The sequence below is a fragment of the Pongo pygmaeus genome, chromosome 2 (assembly GCF_028885625.2).
Source record: "Pongo pygmaeus isolate AG05252 chromosome 2, NHGRI_mPonPyg2-v2.0_pri, whole genome shotgun sequence".
Taxonomy (NCBI): domain Eukaryota; kingdom Metazoa; phylum Chordata; class Mammalia; order Primates; family Hominidae; genus Pongo; species Pongo pygmaeus.
In genome coordinates this window covers 61,916,446-61,929,802 of record NC_085930.1, presented here as the reverse complement: position 1 = coordinate 61,929,802, position 13,357 = coordinate 61,916,446, and the positions used below count along the sequence as shown (strand labels likewise).

Genomic DNA, 13,357 nt, shown 5'->3' with positions numbered 1-13,357 from the left:
AGGTGAGAGGCCCCGAAAATGCTGCCCCATCTCCTGCGTTTCTCTTTTACCACCGTTAAACATTCCTTTAGATTATTCCAAGTATGGATTCCCACACTTGGCTACACTTGCATGCCATCAGCTCAGTTTTTGCCAAATCTATTGTTGTGCACCATCTTTCTAAATATTTACAACAAAATCATAGTCCCTGATGGATTGGCAGGTCAGTCTTGGACAGAGAAGGAAATGGCCCTGACTGCCCTAGGATGTCCCAAGGAAACTAGCTGTGTATTTGAAGTATCCAAAAGGAAAGAAAAGGGAGGCACAGAAAGGATCGTATTAGCCACCATTTCAGTTTTGTTCAGCGCTATCTTTGAATTCTGTGTCACCCAAAACAAACCTCATTTGGGATAAATCTTCAACATCAGTAACATTTAGTCCCTTGAGAATATTACCTCAAATCGGGAAGTCAAAATCTCAAAAAGAAAATTACTTTCAACCATTATTCAAATACAATAGAAATTCTATGATTGCCTATTCACATGTCAAAAATATTTCCTTATATGTAATAAATCAGTGTAGACTTGATTTCATGATTGGATGTATGAGACTGACAGAAACTGATTTTAAAAATCTTTTATCTTGGTAAAACATTTTGGAATTCACAAAACATTTTCATATATTATGCCTTATTTAATCCTCACCACAGCCCTTTGAAAATATCCAAAGCCCGTTTTCTTTAACATTGTTTGTGGGGCATAGATATAAATTCCATATTCCCAGAAATCCTAGTACTTCCCTTCATGTTTTTGCTATGGTTTGAGGGGAAATTATAAGAAACATTGTAGATCGGTTTCTCCATGGCTAATTTGGGGTAATTGCAAAATTCATATAAATAAGCTACTCAAGGTAATCTTCGTCAGTGAGTGTTTTATAAGGTAATTTATTGAAATGAGAGCTGAAGTTTGAATTGTTAGCTCAGCTATGCAGACGGCTTCACTGTGAGCATTGCACCACAGCCAGGCTCTCTCAGTGCAGATCAGAAGGGCAGTTCACTGAACTCAGTAGGGCAGTACTGGCTGTGCCAGCTTGTACAATTCACAGCTTTATGGCCAGGACTGCAGAATCACGGCTTCCGCTTCCCATCAGGGGAGAAAGCAGCAGCATCTGAGCAGAGAGAAAGTTAGAAAAGAAAAGCTTGGCTATTATCTGAAATTGCACTGGCTTTGACTTGTCCAAAAGCTATTTCCCCTTTCAAAGTCACTTCGTGAGCATTGACTGTACCAGAATAATCAGCATTCTCTGTGGCTGGCTGAAGGGTGAGTCAGGATTCTAAATTCTAGCTGCAGTGCTGGGGAAAATGGAAACACCAGGCAAGGAGTACATCATGATGTCAGCAGTTTCCGAGGGCTGGTCAAAATGCCAGAAAACACGGCTGGTTTTACAATGCAATAAATGTATCTGAATGTTCCAAAAAAACGAGGCAAAAGATTTGTGCTCCTGACATTTGCCCTCAAGCAGGTAGATGTTTTGATATGGTGTGCCTAGGACCTAACATGCCACCAATTAAAGTGTATCGCTGGCATGCAAGGATGCAAAGAAAACACTGCTACATGTAAGGTGCAGCAGACCCAAAGCTCCACAAGGTGGGCAGCCCCGAATGAAACCCCTTGGTCACTTCATCAGTGATCCAAATTCAAGTTTCAGAAATTATTCATCTATTCCTAAACTTTACAGCATGTTGAGAAACAATGACCACCAAAATGTCAACACAAACAATTTCATGTAACTGACAAAAGATTGCTATACAGAACATATAAAGAACTTTTAGGCTGGGCGCAGTGGCTCACGCCTGTAATCCCAACACTTTGGGAGGCTGAGGCAGGTGGATCACCTGAGGTCAGGAGTTCAAGACCAGCCTGACCAACATGGAGGAACCCCGTCTCCACTAAAAATACAAAAGTAGCCGGGCGTGGTAGTGCATGCCTGTAATCCCACATACTCAGGAGGCTGAGGCAGGAGAATCGCTTGAACCTGGGAGGCGGAGGTTGCAGTGAGCCGAGATTGCACAAAACTCCGTCTTACAAAAAAAAAAGAACTCTTACAAAGTAGTAAGAAAAAGACAAACAATCCAACAGAAGAAATAAGCAAAATAGCTCCTTCTCAAAAGAGGAAACCTGAATAGTCTACAAATATATGAAGAGATATTCAACCCCACGGGTAATCTGGGAAACGCTAATTGAAAAAAATGAGACACCAAATGGAAATTAATGTTCGCACAAAAAACCTATACATAAATGTTAACAGCAGCTTTATTTGTAATAGCCCAAACTTGGAAATAAACATAGGTCCTTCAATGAGTGATGGTTGAATAGACTGTGGTCCATCCATACCATGGAATACCAACAATAAAAGGGATTTTTTTTTGTTTTTCTTGGTTTTTTTTTGAGATGGAGTCTCGCTCTATCACCCAGGCTAGAGTGCACTGGTGCAATCTTGGCTCACTGCAACCTCGGCTCACTGCAACCTCTGCCTCCCAGGTTCAAGCAATGCTCCTGCCTCAGCCTCCCAAGTAGCTGGGACTATAGGCATGCACCACCACGCCCAGCTAATTTTTGTATATATATATATTTTTTGAGATGGAGTCTCACTCTGTCATCCAGGCTGGAGTGCAGTAGCGCAATCTTGGCTCACTGAAACCTCCGCCTCCCAGGTTTAAGCAGTTCTTTGCCTTAGCCTCCCAAGTAGCTGGGATTACAGCGTGTGCCACCACGCCCAGCTAATTTTTATATTTTTAGTAGAGACGGGGTTTCACCATCTTGGCCAGCCTGGTCTTGAACTCCTGACCTCATAATCCACCCGCCTCTTCCTCCCAAAGTGCTGGGATTATAGGCGTGAGCCACCACGCCCGGCCTACTTCTTATATTTTTAGTAGAGACAGGGTTTCACCATGTTGTCCAGGCTAGTCTCAAACTCCTGGCCTCAGTGATCTGCCTGTCTTGGCCTCCCAAAGTGCTAGGATTAAAGGTATGAGCCACTGTGCCCGGCCTTGGATTATTGATACATGCAACAACTTGGATGGTGAATATGCTGAGTGAAAAAAGCCAATCTCTAACAGTTACATACTACATGGTTCCTTTTATACAACATTTTGTTTAATTTTTATTTTTTTTTCTTTTTAAGTTTCCACATACAATATTGAATACAACATTTTGAAAGGATAAAATCTTTTTTTTTTTTTTTTTTTTTTGAGATGAAGTCTTGCTCTGTCACCCAGGCTGGGGTGCAGTGGTGCGATATCAGCTCACTGAAACCTCTGCCTCCTGGGTTCAAGCGATTCTCCTGCCTCAGCATCCCAAGTAGCTGGGATTACAGGTGCCCACCAACACGCCTGGCTAATTTTTTTTTTTTTTTTTAGATGGAGTCTCTCCCTGTCATCCAGGCTGGAGTGCAGTGGTGCAATCTCGGCTCACTGTAACCTCTGCCTCCTGGGTTCAAGCAATTCTCCTGCCTCAGCCTCCCTAGTATCTGGGACTACAGGCACGCGCCACTGCGCCCGGCTAATTTTTGTATTTTTAGTTGAGACGGGGTTTCACCACATTGGCCAGGCTGGTCTCGAACTCCTGACCTCGTGACCTGCCCACCTTGGCCTCCCAAAACGCTGGGATTACAGGCGTGAGCCACCGCTCCCGGCCTAATTTTTTGTATTTCTTTTTTTTTTTTTTTTTAGTAGAGACGCGGTTTCACCATGTTGGCCAGGCTGGTTTCGAACTCCTGACCTCAAGTGATCTGCCTGCCTTAGCCTCCCAAAGTGCTAGGATTACAGGCATGAGCCACCTTGCCCAGCCTGAAAGGATAAAATCTTGCAAATGAAGAACAGAGGTTAAAAAGGAGGGGGAGGCCAGGTGCAGTGGCTCACACCAGTAATCCCAGTACTTTGGGAGGTCGAGGCAGGCTGATCACTTGAGGCCAGGAGTTCCAGACCAGCCTGGCCAACATGGTAAAACCCCGTCTTTACTAAAAATACAAAAATTAGCCAGGTGTGGTGATGCATCCCTGTAGTCCCAGCTACTTGGGAGGCTGAGGCACAAGAATCGTTTGAACCCAGCAGGTGGAGGTTGCAGTGAGCTGAGATTTCGCACCACAGGAAGATCCTTGTGTTTTAACTGTTCTGTATCTTGAGTGTGGAGGTGGATACATGGACCTACATATGACATAAAATTATATATAATTAAATGCATTCACATACACATAAAATGAGTCTGAGTAAAACCAGGGAAACTTGTACAAAATTGGTGGACTGTGCCAATTTTGATATTCTGGTTGTGACTATACTTTTGCAAAGTATTATCATTAGTAGGATCTGGGTTAACGGTATGCAAGTTCTCCGTATTATTTCTTTTGACTACATATGAAATCTATAGTTATCTGAATAAAATCTTTTTTTTTGAGACAGAGTCTCGCTCAGGGTGGAGTGCAGTGGCACAATCTTGGCTCACTGCAACCTCCACTCCCAGGTTCAAGCGATTCTCCTGCCTCAGCCTCCTGAGTAGCTGGGACTACAGGTGCTTACCACCATGCCCAGCTAATTTTTTGTATTTTTAGTAGAGATGGGGTTTCACCACGTTGGCCAGGATGGTCTCAATCTCCTGACCTCATGATCCACTCGCTTTGGCCTCCCAAAGTGGTGGGATTACAGGCATGAGCCACTGTGCCCGGCCTGAATAAAAATTTAAATAAAAAGAGACGCCATGCTTCACCCATGAGATTGGCAAACAAATTTTAAAATCTCACAGTATAAAGTTCTGGCAAGGGTGTAAGAAACATGAAGTCTTCATCCACTGCTACTGAGTGTATAATTAGCTATGGCCACTTTTGAGAGTAATATGACAAGCAACCAGTGAAATTTAAAATATCACCCTTCATTGCTCAACATTCACCTTCTGGGGCATATATACTCTAGAGAAATGATTCTGCATGGGCCCGAAAAAATTTGCAAATTTGCATGTAAGGGTTTATGATAGCAAAGGAGTGAAAATAATGTAAATATCCTCTAATAGGTGAATGAACAAATAGAACATAGTTTATTTATAATATAAAGCAGCATAAAGTAATGAACTAGATGAGAATGAACATATATATATACACACACACACGCAGATAGATCTTAGAGACACAATATCAAATTTAAAAAGCAACTTACGGATTGATATTTACTTATTCAACAAATACTTGAGTGCTTACCATGTATCAGGAGCTGTTCTAGGAGCTAGCAGTACAGCAGAAAACAGACAAAGAAAGATAAAGTCTCTGCTTCACATATCTTACATTTTTGTATGGGAATACAAGCAAATAGACACAATACTATTTACGTAAAAATGTTAAGGGTGCATGTATGGTTTGGAATATATATCACATGTATACACATACACACACATATGTTAATGTATACACACATTTTTTAACTGCTCCTTGTGGAGCAGGGGTACCCTAAAAGCAGTGTGCCTAGGGAAGCCATACTTTTTAAAAAATAATATTTAAGGCTGGGCATGGTGGATCACGCCTGTAATGACAGCACTTTGGGAGGCCAAGGCAGGTGGATCACCTGAGGTCAGGAGTTCAAGCCCAGCCTGACCAACAAGGTGAAACCCCATCTCTACTAAAACTATAAAAATTAGCTGGGCGTGGTGGTGTGCACCTGTAATCCCAGCTACTTGGGAGGCTGAGGCAGGAGAATCACTTGAACCTGGAAGGCGGAGGTTGCATTGAGCCAAGATGGCACCATTGCACTCCAGCCTGGGCAACAGAGCAGGACTCCATCTCAAAATAAATAAATAAATAAATAAATAAAATCTTAAAAATAGTATTTTAAAGTAGACTAGAATGATATACTTAATTTTTTTGAGACAGGGTCTTGCTATGTTGCCCAAGCTGCTCTTAAACTCCTGAGTTCAAGGGTCCTTCTACCTCAGACTTCTGAGTAGCTGAGACTACAGGCACATACCTGTGCCCAGTTTATACCATTTTTATGATATTGGGAGGAAGGAAAATAAGTAGGACTTGGGGTGAGGGTGGTTGAAGGGAATGTTAACTATATCTGCAATATTTTAATTATCTAAAAGGCATTCTTTGGCCAAGTATAAACACAAATGTTTTCTTTTGTAGTTACAATTAATAATTGAAAGGTATATATTTAGATGGAGTCTCACTCTGTTGCCCAGGCTGGAGTGCAGTGGCACGATCTCGGCTCACTGCAAACTCTGCCTCCTGGGTTCACTGCATTCTCCTGCCTCAGCCTCCCGAGTAGCTGGGACTACAGGCGCCTGCCACCACGCCCAGCTAATTTTTTGTATTTTCAGTAGAGACGGGGTTTCACCGTGTTAGCCAGGATGGTCTCAATCTCCTGACCTCGTGATCCACCCGCCTCGGCCTCCCAAAATGCTGGGATTACAGGCATGAGTCACAGTGCCCGGCCATGAAAGGTATTTTTATAGTATAAAAATTTAGAGTCTAAGCTAATATTTCATAAATTGAGGTCTGAGCACATTTCTCAAGATTGAAAACTACTGACATATTTATTGATTCATCCTTGCCAAACTCACGAGTGACTAATTTATAAACTAGAATGGCATTTGTGTTAATTTTTGAAGAAAGGGGCTAGAGACTCAATGAACAAATGGGTAGTATAAAACCTAGGCTCTCCTTTTCTTATCATCACTGCAATTAATTGCATTAATTAGGCATTAAGCCCCTTATGAGATGTGGCTGGCACCCTAGTTTAGATCATGTTCAAAACATTTGCTCTTTTTGGGATTTGTAGGAACTCCTTGCAACTCTGTAAGTCTCCTTTTTTCATTTAAAATGAATGGATTAGGCTAAATATCTGAGATTAGACTAAATACTTTTCTGGATCTTAGCTTCTAATTCACCCAATTATATAGTAGTTCTTTTTCAACTTAGTCTTTACAAATTTGTTATTATTATTATTACTATTTTTGAGATGGAGTCTCACTCTTGTCTCCCACGCTGGAGTGCAATGGAACGATCTCAGCTCACTGCAGCCTCCCACTCTGATTCTCCTGCCTCAGCCTCCTGAGTAGCTGGGATTACAGGCGCCAGCCACACCCGGCTAAGTTTTGTATTTTTAATAGAGACGGGGTTTCCCCATGTTGGCTAGGCTGGTCTCCAACTCTAGACAAATGGCTAGAAAGTACTAGAATCAGGATTTCTTTTTTGTGTGTGTGTGAGTCATCAGCGCCAGGCCACAAAGGCTTTTGTTAAGAGTTAAATGAAGCTGGGCGCGGTGGCTCACGCCTATAATCCCAGCACTTTGGAAGGTGGAGGAGGATGGATCACCTGAGGTCAGGAGTTTAAGACCAGCCTGGCCAACATGGTGAAACCCTGTCTTTACTAAAAATACAAAAATTATGGCCGGGTGCGGTGGCTCACGCCTGTAATCCCAGCACTTTGGGAGGCTGAGGTGGGCAGATAACCTGAGGTCAGGAGTTTGAGACCAGCCTGGCCAACATAGTGAAACCCTGTCTCTACTAAAAATACAAAAACCTACATGGTGAAACCCCGTCTCTACTAAAAATACAAAAATTAGGTGGGCGTGGTGGCACGTGCCAGTAATCCCAGCTACTTGGGAGGGAGGCTGAGGCAGGAGAACTGCTTGAATCAGGGAGTCGGAGGTTGCAGTGAGTCGAGATGGCGCCACTGCACTCCAGCCTGGCAAGAGAGTGAGATTCCTTCTCAAAAAAAAAAAAAAAAAAGAAAAAGAAAAAAATTATATGGGGATGGTGGCGCATGCCTGTAATCCCAGATACTCGGGAGGCTGAGGCAGGAGAATCGCTTGAACCCGGGAGGTGGAGGTTGCAGTGAGCCAAGATCGCGTCATTGCACTCCAGCCTGGGCAACAATGCGAGACCTCGTCTCAAAAAAACAAAAAGTTAGCCAGGCGTGGTGGTGGGCGCCTGTAATCCCAGCTTCTTGGGAGGCTAAGGCAGGAGAATCGCTTGAGCAGGCAGCAGAGGTTGCAGTGAGCCGAGGTTGCACCAGTGCACTCCAGCCTGGGTAACAGAGCGAGACTACGTCTCAAAAAAATAAATAAACCATATCAAAAAAACCTCATTATTTTGATATCCATTGTTTAGTTCCAAGTTTAATTAAATTATGTAGATACTTGATATAAAATTACTTTTTAAAAAAATTGAAACTCTGTCACCCAGTTTGGAGTTCAGTGGTGCTATCTCAGCTCACTGTAACCTCCACCCTGGGCTCAGGTGATTCTCCTATCTCAGCTTCCTGAGTAGCTGGGACTGCAGGCAGGTGCCACTACGTCTGGCTAATTTTCTGTATTTTTGGTAAAGACAGGGTTTCACTATGTTGCCGAGGCTGGTCTGAAACTCCCGAGCTCAGGCAATCCACCTGCCACAGCCTCTCAAAGTGTTGGAATTATAGGCATGAGCCACTGCACCTGGCCAGCTATTTTTCTTTTAAGGAAAAAAAGAGGCTGCTTTGCTTATGGAGTAGCCCTTCTTTATTCCTTTACTTTATACAAAGAAAAAGAAAAAAAATGGGAGGTTTTACTTTCAAACTTTTTTTTTTTTTTTTTTTGAGACAGAGTCTCACTCTGTTGCCCAGGCTGGAGTGCAGCTGCACAGCTTCAGCTCGCTGCAAGCTCCACCTCCCAGGTTCACGCCGTTCTCCTGCCTCAGCCTCCCGAGTAGCTGGGACTACAGGCACCTGCTACCACGCGGGTAATTTTTTGTATTTTTAGTAGAGGCGGGGTTTCACCTTGTTAGCCAGGATGGTCTCGATCTCCTGACCTCGTGATCCGCCCACCTCAGCCTCCCAAAGTGCTGGGATTACAGGCGTGAGCCACTGCGCCCGGCCTACTTTGAAACTTTTAAAACTATTTGCAAATAAAATTTTTCTCTAACCAGTTAGTTTGCAGTAGAGAGTTTCAATTCAAGGTCACAGAAGAGGAAGCCAACTAACTAATTAAATGCTCACTAAATGATTGTCAGTGTTTCAGATTTTCTTTATCATCAGTTAGCATTCCCTACACCATCACTTTAGGGAGTCAATAGAATTTTATAAGAGTAGGCCTCAGTAAGTACTGGGAGGCCAGTAGCACTGTTCAAGCACACGGGCTGTCTGTGTTTGAAGCCTGACCTGTCATTTGTTCACTTTCTGACCTTGAGCAGATTACTTAAACTCTCTCAACCTGTTTCCTCATGAGGATAATACAAGTACTTCTAGGGGGTTTGTGAAAACTCATAAAGAGGTTAAAAACATTGCCTGGCATATAGTAAGCACCCAATAAATAAGAAATAATATTTGTATAGTAATTATGCCAGAAACTGTTATAAGAGCTGTATATATATTAACAATTAGCTATTACTAGTATTACTAATACCTAGTTCAGGATTTAGCTTAGTAAACTTTCTGCTTCAGAAGCAAATATGAGAGGTGAAAACATCAATTTATTCTCCTCAGTCTTAGTTAGACATACTTTCCAAGTAAAGTCACAGAGCACAATTTCCTTGCTGGCAGGGACAAGACATGGGTTTACATGATATCACCTATCCCCTCAATTTAACAGCATGTACTATGCAGTTGGGCATTTAAGCAGAAATTAAGAGTTGGCAGGTATTGCTCAACTGGTACCCATTTTAGGAATAATGCTGAATCATAGCATTTTATCTGGTCTTCTCTCAGGATATTTAATGCTAATTTTTTGTATTTTTAGTAAAGACGGGATTTCACCTTGTTAGCCAGGATGGTCTCGATCTCCTGACCTCATGATCCACCTGCCTCGGCTCCCCAAAGTGCTGGGATTACAGGCGTGAGCCACCGCGCCAGGACTTTTTCTTTTCTTTTTTTTTTTTTGAGAGAGTCTCCCTCTGTTGTGCAGGCTGGAGTGCAGTGGCTCACTCTCTTGCTCCCAGGTGCAAGCGATTCTCCTACCTCAGCTTCGCGAGTAGCTGGGATTACAGGTGCCCACCACCACACTCGGCTAATTTTTGTGTTATTAGTAGAGACAAGTTTTCACCATGTTGCCCAGGCTGCTCTCAAACTCCTGACCTCAGGTGATCCACCTACCTCGGCCTCCCAAGTGCTGGGAAGTTTTTTTTTTTCTTTTCTTTTTTTGAGACTGAGTCTCGCTCCGTCACCCAGGCTGGAGTGCAGTGGCGTGATCTCGGCTCACTGCAAGCTCTGCCTCTCAGGTTCAAGCGATTCTCCTGCCTCAACCTCTCGAGTAGCTTGGACTATAGGTCCCCGCCACCACGACCGGCTAATTTTTTGTATTTTTAGTAGAGACGGGATTTCACCGTGTTAGCCGGGATGGTCTTGATCAGCTGACCTCGTGATCCGCCAGCCTCGGCCTTCCAAAGTGCTGGGATTACAGCTGTGAGCCACCGCGCCCAGCCAGTGCTGGGAAGTTTTTTGTATTTTTAGTAGAGACGGGATTTCGCCGTGTTAGCCAGGATGGTCTCGATCTCCTGACCTCGTGATCCGCCCGCCTCGGCCTCCCAAAGTGCTGGATTACAGACGTGAGCCACCGAACCCGACCGACACTTAATACTTTCTTATGGCCCTTGTTATCCTGTAAATTCTTCAAGGGCAAACTCTGTGTCTCAACTAGTCACCTTTGTAACCCTTGCAATGCTGAGCATGAGACTGAACACTGGGGGAGAGGAAGGGAATAAAACATCTCCAGGGAAGAGGAATGTAATGGGAGCCTCTTCAAGTCCCACTGGCAGCTTATCTTTCGAGTGAGCCTTCTCCTATTTTCAAACATCTCTAGTAAAATAGGCATACCAAAGGGCATATCCAGGCAATACAAGCCATTGTAGTTAAATTCCATCATACACCTTTTCTGGCGCCTCACGATCAGCCTGGCTCTATTAATAATAGTCATTACAGAAAGCTGCATGCCAGGTAGAAAGAGCCATTAGCTGTTACTACTCCACTGCCAAGAAGTAAAGACATTATGTTTCCATTTCTTCTACTTAAGTCTTTTAAAACCTATAGAACATTATGTCCAGTATCTCTATCTCACACTCACTTTCATTTTCTACAGCTGTTAAAATTTTTGTTTTAAATATTAGGAATATTCCATTCCTGGGTCTATAATGAATAGCAAACATTTTATACAGTACTATGGTTGGAATGGTAAACAAAAATAAGTCAGAGAATATTAATTTTTTGCCCTATGGTAATTTTAACTTGTCCTCTTGGTGTGGTGTGGACGCACCCAGGTTGGACTTCATACACAGCCTCTTGCATTATATTGACTCATTGTCAGAGCTCACGAAGTCACTACCTAAGTGTCTGATTGCTACACTATACATTACCTCAAGATACTATGAAGGTTAATCAGATTACAGAGGGGAAATCTATAAAGCTGAGTAAGCTCCTTGGTAATAAAACTATATAAATACAAAATACTGTTTTTTATTGGCAGATAATATATCGTGTTTTAGCACAACACATAAGCTGCTAGGCATTTATTCAATCTGATCGGGAATGGGTTAAATTTGGTTAAAAAATTACCTTAGGTTGCTTTAATTAAAAAAATGTTTAAGGCTGAGTGCAGTGGCTCACACCTGTAATCCTAGCACTTTGGGAGCACTGGGTGCAGTGGCTCACACCTGTAATCCTAGCACTTTGGGAGCACTGGGTGCAGTGGCTCACACCTGTAATCCTAGCACTTTGGCCTAGCACCGCTTGAGGCCAGGAGTTCAAGACCAGCCTGGCCAACATGATGAAACCCCATCTCTACTAAAAATACAAAAATTAGCCAGGCGTCGTGGTGGGAGCCTGCAGTCCCAGCTACTCAGGAGTCTGAGGCAGAATTGGTCGAACATGGGAGGCGGAGGTTGCAGTGAGCTGAGATAGCACTCCAGCCTGGGCAACAGAGGGAGACCTTCTCAAAAAATAGTAATAAATAAATTTAAAAAGTTCGGCCAGGCGCGGTGGCTCATGCCTCTAATCCCAGCGCTATGGGAGGCTGATCACCACTTTGGGTGGGCGGATCACCTGAGGTCAGGAGTTTGAGACCAGCCTGACCAACATGGAGAAACCCCGCCTCTACTAAAAATACAAAATTAGCCCGGCGTGGTGGCGCATGCCTGTAATCCCAGCTACTGGGGAGGCTGAGGCAGGAGAATCACTTGAATCAGGGAGGCAGAGGTTGCAGTGAGCCGAAATCGTGCCATTGCACTCCAGCCTGGGCAATGGAGCGAGACTCCGTTCTCAAAAAAAAAAAAAAAAAAAGTTTAAAATATCATTGGTCCTTAAAGTTATACATTCATTCTTTGATAATTGCTATGTTGAACACAACCTCCTAACTGCTTTACAATGATTAAGCACTAATGATTTGAACCCAGGTTTAATGCCTGACTCTCAACACATGTGCTCTACCTTCTCACGAACATGATTTCAAAAATCATAGCCCCGGGATTCGGGATTGGCGGCTCATGCCTGTAATCCCAGCGACAGAGCAAGACCCTACTCTTAAAAAAAAAAAGAAAAAAGAAAAAAAAAGAAAAATAAATCATAGTATTGAACTGGGAGGTTTCACTGAGACGAAACTTGGGACTCTTCCTTTTTTTTTTTTGTTTCGAATAAAGCCATTCTAGAATGAGACAAAATTCTAAAATATTTTATAGTTAACAGTTTAAATTGGGTTTAATCTTGACAAGACTATCTAGGGCTATATACACAAATCTCTTTTGGAGAAAATACCACATCTAAACTGAAGTCTATTCCTGAATATGACACACCAGGTCAAATGGTTCTCCTGGCCCTCCCGGGGGATGTCACTCATAAACGTGCTAAAAGTCACAGTCTAGGCGCCATTACCTTACATACTCATGACCTTCCCAGGAAGGCCCCTCGCCCTTACCAGGCACTTTCATTTTGGGAAGATACATCAGTCCTGGCGGAGAAAGCAGCAAGGCCTTTCCCCGGTTCACAAAAATTAATACAAATCTCAGAGGCTGCATCCCACAGCCGTGACCACCGTGACCTGGCATCCCCTTTTCTGCAAACTTAAATGTTATCTGGAATTCGGGCCTGGCTCTGAAAGCCAAGGGCCTGGCAGGAGCCCGAGAAAGGGGAGAAACTTTCTGCGGCCCCAAGCTAATAGCAGTCACTGCACCGAGACCCGTCCCCTGGCATCCCTTTGCTCCAGCTGGCAAGACAGACCACCAAGGTCAGCCAGATTTCCACCCAGTCTGGCCGGGCCCGGACCCAGCTGGGAAGGGACCGAGAAGCACCGGGACCTGGATCCCGGTGGGAAAGGCCGCGCGCGGGGCACGGCGGGAAAAGACGCGGCGCGCAGAAACACCCGCCCCACCCCTTGCCG

The 13,357-nt window shown here is 43.7% G+C and overlaps 1 long non-coding RNA gene across 1 annotated transcript; it reads right to left on the bottom strand.

Moving 5' to 3' along the window:
* Positions 1-906: 906 nt before the first annotated feature.
* LOC134739220 (uncharacterized) lies at positions 907-13,299 on the bottom strand. Its single transcript, XR_010125811.1, has 2 exons — positions 12,896-13,299; positions 907-1,146 (listed from the first exon to the last, which is right to left on the bottom strand). It is a non-coding gene; the product is annotated as an uncharacterized LOC134739220 (long non-coding RNA).
* Positions 13,300-13,357: the final 58 nt, after the last annotated feature.